This window comes from Phaseolus vulgaris, chromosome 2 (assembly GCF_051622355.1).
Source record: "Phaseolus vulgaris cultivar YP4 chromosome 2, ASM5162235v1, whole genome shotgun sequence".
NCBI classification, from domain to species: Eukaryota; Viridiplantae; Streptophyta; class Magnoliopsida; order Fabales; family Fabaceae; genus Phaseolus; species Phaseolus vulgaris.
In genome coordinates, this window is record NC_143499.1 from 25356531 (window position 1) to 25370208 (window position 13678).

Consider the following 13678-nt stretch of genomic DNA (forward strand, 5'->3'; position numbering starts at 1 on the left):
TATTAAGATTAGTTTTGAATTAATTATAGTCTACATTAATGTCAAATTTTTTGTTATGAATATAAGTAAAAAAAATTGTATAGTCTAGCACGTTTTCAATTGAATTTCATAATAATTATTTTTCTATGATATTACAAATTCATTCTTCATAAAAAATTTCAAATCCATCGATGTTATAATTCAGCGATATTATTATTACATTAAGTTATGTTTTTCAGAAAATGAAAGTGATTGCATTTGAAATTAATAAATGATATATTTATTTTTGTCCTTAATTTTTGTGAACAAAATTAAAGTATATATATAAACATTTACGACAGAGGCACTTATTTTCTCTTTATTTATAATTTTTCTTTTTCATTCCAAAAAGTACTTTTATAATAAAAAATAATATTTGTGATAACAGAAAATTATTGTTAATTGAGATACATAATAATAACTAACATCAAAACTTTTATAAAAATAAAAATAAAAAATATATAATATTCATGAACGTGAAAAAACAACAACCAAGGACAAGTTTTATTTACTTTTAATTAAAACTTCAAAGAAAAAGTGGACCTACTGAATTAAGTAAGTTTACTTACAAAATAACTTATCAACTTATGGAATGAACCTTAATGAGCTTCACGCAAGCAACAACTAAGACATTTATTCTTTATTTTCAACTTTCAACAGCACTGTAATTTCTCTTATTTATGCAACTTAATGCCCTGATTAGTGGGTAAAATGATGTTGAGATCAGCATTATAACTAATTATCCTTCTCTCATGTTTAAAAAATTGCAAAATGTTTCTTCTATTGTCCTAACTCCGATTCTCCAACGTCTATTTTTATTTTGTACATAATTATTCAATTTAGTTTGGAAGGGTAATTGTATAAAATGTAACTGATTACCATCTCAGTTTCCAAAGTGTATTTTTTAAAAAAAGAAAGAGAATGACATTATATTCTTAATAAAACATACCAAAAAAAATCTATATTAGTGGATAAAAATAATGGTATGTATTAAGACTTGGAGATCCACATTTTCTAAAAATAAAAATATTTTATAGGATATAAATAGATAAAACTTTAATTTTATAAAAAAATTTAATATTATAAAATTAATTTAGAAATTAAGGTTTACATTAAAATATTTTTATCTTTATATTTCAACACTATGTTTTTCTATTTTTTAAAAGTGTTTTTATTAAAATAATCACTAACTATGATTTATAGCATGAGAAAATTTATTTTAAAAAAAAGTAGAAGCAAGAATCTGGTAAAAAAAGAGATAAGTCAGTTTTTTGATAAAATAATTTTTTTTACCGTGAATAAAATATATTAATTTCTATTGATATATAAATTACTTAAAAATAAATCAATTTTTTTTTATAAAAGATTTCATGTTAGACATCACTATGTAACTTGACATCTCAGTTAAGCTGACACTTCAAGTAACATCAATCATTTGTCATGACATGAAAAAAATATTAATAAAAAAAATAAAAAAGAAAGAAAATACAAAAATATGGGGGACTAGACCAAAACTCATATGTTGACAAAAATGATACATATGTAGACTATACCTATTCATAAAGAATTCTAAGAACAGACTAGATGGAAACCTATTATACCAATGAAAATATTCTCTATGAATAAATCCTAAATTAGCCAACTTATCAACACACACATTCCTGTCACGAAAAATATGAGTAACTCTAAACCTGATTTTCCCACAGTAATTAAGACAAGTATTTCATCGATTACGAAACATCCACAAAACATTAGTTTTAGCAGTAAACGTAACACAAACCAAGGCAGAATCACATTCAAGCCAAACAGTAGTAAACTTCATCTTTTGAGCTTCCTCCAAAGCATGTATAACTCCATAAAACTCATCAACCGTAACAGTATGAACTTCAAGAAACGTAGAGAAAGCACCAATAAATTCTCTCATACTCTCACGGAAAATACCTCCACAAGTAGCAAAAACAGGATACCCCTAGTAGCTTCATCAGTGTTAATTTTAACCCAGCCTATTGAAGGAAACTCTTATGTAATAGGAAAAGGAAGAAGAACTTTAGCATTATGAATATTAATACCAAAAAACTTAATCATGTTGAAATCCAACATATCATTCTTCATTGAAGCTTTAGACGAATTTCCCACTAGACAAGTTAAATCTTTAATTACCGAAATAATCCCGGAAACCTCAATCCTATCCTGAAATCTAGCATAATTCTTCATTCGTCATATTATCCAAGTAGAAAAAATTATCATAGCAAGCTTAATCAATTTAACCAAAGGACTACCATCACTCTTAATAAAAGAAAGAAGATCATCCTTATTAAAGAAATGAGAAGTAAGAAAGATCTGCCGAAACCAACTCCAAATATGCAAAGCACTAAAACATTAAAAAAATAAATGTTGAATAGATTCCTCATGATTTTCACAAAGCGTACACATAGAACATATATACAAACCTTTATTTTGAATATGTTGATATGTAGGAAGTCGCACATAAAAACTTTCCAAAGTACTAGAGTTTTGGAAGGTGGAATAGATGAAGACCAAATGAATTTACCCCAACCACATGGAACTCCTGGTTCCAAGAAAAAAGTCCTAGCCGATTTAAGAGTGAAACGACCAGACTCATCTAGAATCTAATTAGGAATATCCTCTTCCTCCCTAACCATGATATGATTAAAAAAATAAGGCATCTACTGTAAAGATAAGGGAATATTTCAATCACAAATTGTCCAAAACTGAGAGACTGTATCCGGAATGCTAGCACAATCAAATAACCCTACAATATTTGCTAAAGAGGTAGTAGAACACCATTTATCATTCCAGAAATTAAAAAAAGAAACATGTACCAACAGTTCAAGAAGTATAAAGTATAGTAAAATAAAACTGCTTAATTCCAGGCCAAAGAGATGAGAATCTATAAACCATTCTAAACTCGTATTTTTATTTAAGAATCTTGGCTTTTAAGAGAAAAGACCAAGGCTTATTGCTATAAGCAAAGTTCCAAGCAAGCTTAAGAAGATATGCATTATTTTCATGACGAAGATTAATAATCTTCAAACCTCCATTCTCAATAGGAGAACAAATTGTATCCCAATTCACGGTGATTATGCCCTTTTTTAGAATATCATCAATCCAAAAAAAATTTTGACACCAATGCTCAACTTGGTTAAGAAGTGAAATAGGTCATTTATACATATTAAAGCTATAAGCTAGAAATCCAATAATCACCGTATTGACCAACTAAATTCGACCCATCATGCTAAGATATTTACCTTTCCAAGATGCTAACTTGAATTTGACTTTATCAACCAAAGGTTGAAGAAATCGACAGTTTGGATCACCAACAAAGATAGACACTCCTAAATAATTAAAAGGCAAACAACCATAACTACAAGAAAAAATACGTTGAATTTTGGTGACAAATCTTACATAATTATCCATGGTGAAAAAACTACTTTTAGAGTTATTAACATATTGACCAGAAAAATCACCATATGTTTTAAGAAAAATACTCAAATTTCTAAGAGACTTAATATCTCCCTACAAAAAACAAATATGTCATCAACATATAAAATATGAGAGGGAGTGAGATAACCTTGCGGACTAGCCATATGAAAAACTTTCTTATCATTCACAAGCTTACTGATACCTCTACTAAGAACTTCCTCTGCAAGACAGAAAAGTAAAGGAGACAAAGGATCACCTTATCTGACACCTCTATTGCAAGGAAACAAACCCACCAAACTGTCATTTATTCTGATATAAAGCATAGTGGAACGAAGAATTGTGTTGAACCAAGTGGAGTTCAATGTTTTGAAGAATCCAAATCCTTTGAAGGATGATGAAGCCTCTGCTTTGCTTGATGCTGTTGTGCTGGTTTCAGCCTTGTTCTGGGGTAGTTCAATGTTGTAATCAACACTTAGATTAAATCTCAAAGCAATTAGCATCTCAATTTTAACAAAGCAAAATGATTTTCAAACTAAGTTGAAACAACCGATTGTTTTGTCGAAACAACCGATTGTTTACAATTAGATGTTTTGAGAAAGTTTGAAAACTGTTTTTGAATGGTGTATTTTGTTAAGTAACAAAACAACCGATTGATTCGAGGAAACAATCGATTGTTTGTTTTAAAACCATAACAGAAAAACTGTTTTCTTTGACTGAGCTTTAAATGCTTTAACTGAATACGCTCCAGTCATTAAATGCTTTGACCAATCTATTTTAAATGCAATTAAGAGTTTGTTAAGATTTGATAACAAACTATATTCTTAGATATATTCTGAAAAACAGTTTTGATATATTAAGAATCTTAAAACAAAGTTTTAGGAAGAAGAGTTTTTCAAAGTATTCTGAGATTGCTAAAGAGTTGAGAGATTGATCAAGGTGCTGAATAGGGATTCTACTTGTATTGATTTCAGATTTCCATCTGTAACAAGTGTAATCTTTGTAAACTGCTGAACAATTCTTTTGTGTGTGTTGCTGAGATTGGCTGTGTATTCTTGAGGTGTTCAAGATCAGCAATCTTAGTGTTGGCCAATGAGAGTGTGTTTCTTGAGGTGTTCAAGGTCATTCTCTTAGTTGTGGTGTAAGTGATCAAGTGGTGATTGCTTAGTGGATATCCTCAGGGTTTCTGAGAAGACTGGATGTAGCTCTTGTTTGGAGTGAACCAGTATAAACAATTGTGTACAATTTCTCTATCCCTATCTCTTTAATTCAGTTTGATATTTTGGAACTGGTATAAACAATCGATTGTTTTGTTAAAACAACCGATTGTTTTTCCAGCTTTGTGCTTGTGTTGATTGTTTTGGAAAAACTGAATCCTTAATCAAGGTTCTTCTGAAGTATTTTTTATTCTAAGCTTAAAAGTTTTCAAAAATCCTTCTTAAACAATTCACCCCCCCCCCTCTCGTTTAAGGCCATATATTCTAACAAATTGTACCAATCCAACCAACAAACAAAGGGTGAAAACCAAAGCATGTCAAAACTAATATAAGAACTTCCAACTCAGAGTGTCAAAGGCTTTATGAATATCATCTTTATAAGCCACATTACCTCCTCTAACCTTTTTAGAAAGCATGTTAATAGCTTCAGAAGCAATACCAATGCAATATTGAATCTGTCTACGATGCACAAACCCATATTGATTAGGAGAAATGATTCTAGCAGTCACAAGTGCAAGCCTATCTGCCAGTATCTTAGAAATAATCTTAAATTTGAAATTAGCAACAACAATTGGCCTGTAATCTTTAATGGAGTCAGCACCCTAAATCTTAGGAATACGAGATACCACATTATTGTTCATTCTAGGGAGAACCCAATTTTGTTTAAAAAAATGTTAAACAACATTGCAAACATCTGTCCCAATAATGTCCCAACAAGAATGATAGAAAACGCCACCAAAACCATCAAGACCAAGAGCATTATTACCATTAAGATTAAAAACAACAATCTTGATTTCCAAAAAATCAGGACATTTAATCAACTTCATATTCTCCTAAGAGGAAACTAGCTCAGGAATATAAGAACCAATAAAATCTTCCATATTACTTGTATCCGGAACATTAGAAATAGACTCAGCATAAAGATTTTTATAAAAGTCCAAAATATGATCCTTAATGAGTTTAAGATCCTTAGTAACCTCATTGTCAATCTGTAGACGATGAATCTCACTAGAATTATTTCTCCTTTTGACCACAACATGGAAAAAAGTCGAATTTTGATCTCCATCTTTGAACCATAACATCTTAGTCATTTCTTTCTGAAACAAATATTGATAGTGAAGAGCATGATCAAGCTCCTCCTTAGCAATCTTTTCTTGACAAAGAAGCCCATCAATATTAGACAAACAAGTAGTCTCTAAGTTTTGTTGAATACTAAGGAGTAGACCCTGCTTAAGAAGAACTGCATTGTGAACATTACTAAGAGAATTTTTATTCCAATCGCGAAGCTTAATTTTCAACCTTTTTAACTAATGTTGCAAAATAAACATAGGACAACCAACAACCTTATTAGCCCAAGAATCATGAATAAGCTTCAGACATGAAGTGTCTTGAAGCCACATAGAAAAGAAACAAAAATTGCTAACCTTCCTCAAAGAATTACTAGCAAGACTAGCAAAAATAGGGGTATGATCAAAACAATTTTTAACAAGAACTTGACAAGTACAAGAATCTCATTCATCCGGACACACTCCATTACATAAAGCCCTATCCAGTCTATTATGAATTCTATGCAACCCTCTCCTTCCGTTACACCAAGTATAACAAGATCCAATAATAGGCATACAAGAAAGATCATTAGTATTAATCCAATCAAGGAATTCATTACAAGATACCTGATTAGGAGCCACCCCCCCCCCCTTTGCAGTCATTCGTCAAGAGCACAACATTAAAATCTCCCATAATACACCAAGGCCCTGTGAAGGAACTAAGATCCCTCCACGAAAATCGTCTAGCCAAGTATGTGTTAGCACCATAAACACCTGCAAAGCTAAAACATTTATCATGCAAAAGATAAGTTACAAAAATAAACTGATCATTGACCAAGAAATTTTGGACAAGATTAGGAACCGACAAACACCAAAGCTTAGCAGCTTCATTAACAATAGGAGACAGCCACCAAATACATATTAACGTATTTGAAAAGGATGTTGAAAGCATCAGTGTACGATATCATAGGTTTAGCAATAAAAACCAGGAGGGGTTTATGCAGTTTAAGTAAAATAATCAACATCTCCACAATTTTGTGGTTTCCTAGTCCTCTAACATTCCAGAAAAACTAAAAGCCTTCATTACGACGTTGTAGAGAGAGCTACCTTATGTGAGTTGATTTTTAGATGTTTTCATTTATGGTGACACTTTTACTTAAGGTTGAGATTTTAACAATTAGAGGTGGAGACCTAAGGAAGATTCCCACTAGAGACGGACTTAAGTAAGTGGTTAAGTAAGTGTGAAGGTTCACTTCACAAAGGAAAAGATGAAAAACAAGATATAGTGAGGATGAGATGCAATTGCGAAATTGAAATGGGCACAAGGTAAACATCAACGGTGGACATGGCCTCCCAAATGATGTACCATACTCATGATTATGAGTGAAACCCATGAGCAACAAATAAGAGAACTAAGAGACAAAAATATAAATGGAATGGAGAAAATGGAAGGAAATGGAATGAGAAAACTTATGGTGGTGGGTGAGAGATATCACGCCACTTGGAGGGTGGTTTTGCTCCAAGATGAGTGTGTTGGCCGCCACTTGAGAGCTTTCCAAATCACTCAAAATAAGACCTCAAATCTAAGAGGACAAAAGCCTCACTAAGACCTCACACAATTTGTGTAGAGTTTCTTTACTTCATTCAAATTCAACTTGAAAATACAATGAGGGAGGTCTCATATTTATAGGTGAAGAAGCCTTGGAGAATAAGCATGAAGGGTACGATTTGAAACACTAAAAAAAGGGGGCAGCCTTATGGTTTGACTAAGTCAAACCCGCACCCTAGGCTTGTCCTTCTAGAAACCAAGTCAAAATCCCTTCCTAAAGGGCTAGAAACAAGCTAAAATGATACCTACACCCCCTATTATGCTAAAGGCACCTTATTCTAACCTACCTTTGCTATTTGGACCCCTAAAGAGAGCCCAAATTATTTACAACATATTTGTATCTTATAAGAAGACCAAAAGGAAAAATAGTTGGTGTGTTGGTTTATGCCCTGCTCCTCTAGTGAGGTCCATGTGATCCTTGGTGGGGTCTTGAATTGTTCGCTGAGATGACTGTTCACCATGTGCTTTGTCTTTTGCTTCCTTGGTCATCTTCGTAGCTACTTGGGTTGTATCACTACCTTAGCAATTTTTTTGGATTTACCAGTCCCCTTAGGTGGTCTCCCTTGTTTTCTTTTAGTGCAAATTATTTCCTCCCTAGTATCATTGGCATCTTCCTCCATCATCTCATTAGGATCAACCCAAAATTTTGAAACAACATCTATAGTTTCCAAACCATCAAGAGAGGAAAAGTGATTTTGTAGGACCAACGATAATGCTTTAACATCCTCAAGAGATTTAGTCTTCTGAGGGGAGGTATGAGTCGACGGAGATGGTACAGTCATAATATCAGAGACCTCCACATGATGATCATCAATTAGAATATTAATTGGGGCTTTAGAAACTGCAGGTGATTTAACCCTCTGAGGAAAGGTAGGACGCAACGGAGATGGTACAACCACAGGAGCATAGACCTCCACATGATGATCATCAATAGGAGTCGTAACTGAATGTGACTCTAAACCCTAGGCTTGCATAACATCAGGTGAATTCCTTAACATATCCAGTTCTAGGAAATCTGAAGTAGGAGTGGACAACCCTTGCCTAAGGACCTCTCATGATTCGATTAGTATTGTCTTTTTTTAGCACAATCAAATAGAACCAATATATTTCATGCGAGAATGAGATTATTTTAATAAATATTCTCTTCTTTTTTTTAAATATCCTTTATTTATTTTAGAAATAAAAAATGTAGCAATCTTATTTATCCGACGAAATATTTATAATTTTATTTTTTACTTTATCTACATCACAATAAATATTTATATACAAACTAACTTAAAATTAGATAAGAGTACAAGTAATTAATAATGTTTTAAACTTTATAAAAAATAATTAAATAAAAACAATAAATTTAACGGTTATAAAAGAGAAAGTAAGTAATATATTTATTGTAATTTTAATATTTATGAAAAAAAACATTAAACTACAATAATTTAATAAATACGAGACAAAAAATGGTAATAAAGTATGAAATGCAAGTATAGGATGCTCCACATGTTATTTAATTGACCAACTATTATATATAATAATTATTATTTAAATATAATATGGGAGTATACTTATTTTTAATAAGTTTTTTTTAAAGATAACATCTAACATAACATAACTTCATCCGTCGTAATATAACTTCGAACAATTCTTACTAAACAAATTATGTTTTTACTCATAGGAAAGATATGAAAGAAAAACACGAAAATGAGTGAGGTATTTGTAACCCTTAAATATCAATCTTAATAAACTTAACACACAATGAAGATAATGGGAGCCTATGACTTGACCTACAACCTTAAGACCCAATCTCAATTTATTAATATATGAATTCATATCTTACTTCTGATGATCCATTACTGAACATCAAACGCTACTTGAGAAATGATTAGTTAGTTGAGTATTTCTCATTAAAAACATTGATACAACTATAATTATTTTTCTTGAGAGTATAAACCATTTATTAGTCCACACAAAGATATATCCTTATTACATGACCTGATAACGTTGAGCAAGTATAAGATTATCCCAAATTTAGCCTATGAATATTTCAGTCCATGGTGTTATTTCAAATCATCTAGATATTCACCTACCTCATAACTTCCTAAGACCCCATCATAGTTCATGCCTCTCGTTCCGTAATCGTGACTTTACAAACATAAAAACTCGTACATTAGCATAGTTTTAACTTAATTCATTGAACTTTATCTCTTTTTCTCAACTAACATATTCTTTAACAATTTCAAAAAACACATAATTTAACTAAATGACATAGTCATATTTGTCTTACTAATTATATATATATATATATATATATATATATATCATTTAAATAAAGATAAAAATATAAAAATAATAATAAAAGGTATAGGTAACTTTCTTTCTTTTATCTAAACTCATTAAATAAAAATAATAATTACTTTTATTTTTTATTATTAATTTATATATTTCTTTTAATTATAAAAAATTATATATAAAATAAAATAAAAATTAAAACAATAATTTTAAATAATTATATATGGAACAATATATTATAAAAAATAAAATAATAAAAATATAAACTAATAAATAAGGTTATGTTAAAGATAAATTAAATAGCATAAATATAAATAAACAAAAACCTATATGTAACTAGATAAATTAAATAACAACAAATAGTAAATATACAGGACAAAGTAAAACTCGAGATAATTTAAATTATATAAATATAACAAAAAAAATAAAATTAATGTATAATTATAGATAAATTAAATAACATATCAATAAATAAATAAACATATCAATACGTAACTAAAAATAAACTAAATATAATAAATATAAATAACTAAATAAGACCAATGCTTAACTTGAAATAAATTAAAAATATAAAAATAATATCAAAAATAAATTAAGCAATATATTAAAAAGACAAAGAAAAATAAAATAATATATAATTTAAAATAAATAAAAAAATTAATAAAGTACATAAATTTATTAAAATTAATATAAAAATAGTTTAACCTTACTCTCACCTTACCTTTGATTGATAGCTTTTAGATATATTACCTTTTCTTCATCTTCTCTTCTGCTCCACCTATTTATAAAACAAAATTTTACTTTATTTAATTTTTTAAAAGTCATTATTACCCATTTAATAAGATTCCTTATCTTTTCATTTTTCCCCCTTATCTATTAGAAGATTCTTTATTTTTATTTTTTATTTTTTAATAATTAAATATTATATTTTGTAACTTTTATTACATTTGGTAAAGGCAAACCTATATATTCTCATGAGGTTTACTAAAAACGAAAAAAATAATAATATAGAAAAGTATTTATAGAAGTGAAATTTTATTAGTGTATACTTTATTATTAACACATTATTATATAATAACATGTTTAAATATTAAATGAAAATATAATTTAATCCATGAAATAGACAGATTTGCGAAAAAGTATGGCCACCATTTAAGACAGAAATTATTGTGTGGGATATCTCAGTATGATTATTTAAGAAGTTATAAACATATAAGATGAAATTTAAAAGAAGAATAATATAAGGTAAGTTAACAAGTGTTCCATAATAAGAACAAGTGTTCCACTAAGAGTTGTGTATTAATCACAAAACAATTAAAAGAAGAATAATATAAGGTAAGTTAACAATAATATAATAAGTATATAAATAATCAATTATTTAACATCAATAACCAACCATTATAAGTATTAATTAAATATAAATTTTAGAATAATGTATTAAATATTAATATACTAGATAAATATTTATATGATGTATAATGATATTTCTAATAAATACTAGTCAGATCTCAAGTTCGAAAAATGATTAATGTTTTTATTGTTTTGTTTAACATTCATCTTCATATATTATAATTTAAGTTATGGATAAAGATCTGAATAAATTTCATAACTAATACACTATAAAAAAAAGTATTAAATAAAAATTAATTTTAAAAAAATTAATTAAATTAAGTAATTTTATTTATTAATAAAAAATTATAAATTAATTTTTAAATTTTTATTTAATATTAATTAATAATATTTTAGCCATTAATTATTTTAAATTCTAAATTAATCACTATAAAAATTAATTTAGATTCTACATAATTAATAAATAAAATATTAAATATAAATTTTTATTAATAATAAAAATATTTTAAATATTAATAATTTTTTAATTTATAAAATAATATCTAATTTAACTAATATAATAATTAATTATTTTTCATCTTTAAAACTAATTACTATTTCATACTTTTCTTACCGTGATTCATATCTTCTCATCTCATATTTTTTTTCACATTTCCTACAGAAATATACAATAACTTAATACCTGTAATAACTTTATCAAGTTATATTGAAATTAAATAATATACTTAAAAGTATAATTCTATCTAGATGAATAATAAGTTTATTTTAGAATTATGGTAAGGGCAACTCTTAAAACAATTTTGTTGGACGAAAATAATTATTCAAAGCAAAATTCAAGTAATTTATACCGTCTTTAATGTTTGTAGGGAAATTAATTATTCTGCGAAAAATATAAATGGACATGTTTATAACTCACTTCCTCATATATCACTATTTACACTTTTATTTTTCCATCTAGCACCCTTTTGTTTCTATTTCCCTATCTATTATCCTTTTGTTTTCATTTTCCTATTTAGCACCATTTCAAAAGTAAAAAAAAAATTAAAAAAAAATTGATCATTTTAATTTTGAATACATTAAAAAAAATATTTTTAATGTTTAAAATAGTTAGAAATATAATTAATGAATAAAAAAATAATTTTTACAAAATAAAAAAAAGTAATAAATTAAAAACATTTAGTTTAATTTTTTTAAGAATGAAGAAAATAAAAAATTAAACCCTACAACAACATAAAAGTTGAATCTATAAACAAAAATTAGTATTTATTTATTATGATTGATGATGTAATCATGTTAATTTCAAGTAAAAAATACATGATATAATTATAAAAAAAACAAAGTCAATTAGTATTAATTAGTAGTGGACACACATATAATATTAAAGTGTCTATCCTAAAAGCAAAATCCTAAAAAAAAAACTAATGTAAATGTTATATTTGATGCTTAAAAATGAGTAGACACTTTAATATTATCCGTGTGTCCACTACTAGTTAATACTAATTGACTTTGATTTTTTTATAGTTATGTCCTATATTTTTTACTTGAAATTAACATGATTACATCATCAATAATTTATGTTTATATAATAGATTCAACTTTTTATGTTGTTGTAGGGTTTAATTTTTTATTTTCTTCATTTAAAAGAAAATTCAAACTAATTTTTTTAATTTATTATTATTTTATTTTTATTTTGTAAAAACTCATTTCTTTATTCATTAATAACTATTTTAAATATTAAAAATATTTATTTTTTTAATGCACTTAAAATTAAAATTATTAATTTTTTTACTTTTGAAATGGTGCTTCATAGAAAAAAAATATTAGATAAAAAAATAAAAACAAAAGAGTGATAGATGAAAAAAATAAAATAATATTATAAGAGGAATTGAGTTCATGCTCACACCATTCATCTATCAAACAAGCAGAAAATTCACCCAAAAAATAATCCTATCATTTCCAATTAACATTAAAATCAGGTTTCAAACATTTTAATTAACACATACTCAAGACCATAAAAAAAACATCAAATTTCAACAATTTGTAATAAAAACACTATTTCACACACAAAAGATACACTAAAAAAATATCAACTACAAACCAAAAAACTTGAACCATTAAACCAGTAAGGTTTTATTGTATTTTATAATTATTATTATACTTATAATATATTATCAATAATAATATAATTAATAATATAAAAATTATTAATATTTTTTTATATATAATATCATTTACATGATTAATTTCATGTTATTCAAATTAATAACATTATTAATTATTACCATAATTATTCATAATACATTATTTACATCCCTTTAGCAATTTTATGATTGACATGCTGGTGCTGTCACAAAACAATAGGCAAGGTTGGGGGATTATTGGTCTTTTGGCTGGGATGAATTGTGTTTTTTTGTCACCATTTAGTTTGATGGCACCATCTTGTTTCTTTGCTGGTTATTCTGTTGGTTTTTCTTTTGGTGTGATGTAGTTTTTTGGGCACTTTGCTAGAAGTGTGCTTTTGTTATTAGTAGTTTTAGGACAGGTTTTTACATTCCTTTTGCAGGTGTGAACCTTGTATGTGCTTTAATTTCTTGTACACGGGTTGAGACACCCCTAAAGTGTCCCTCTTTTAATTTCATTAATTCTTTGCTGAAAAAAAAAATGAGAAGAAAAAAAGGAAGAATATGATAACATCAAATATTACCCTATTATTT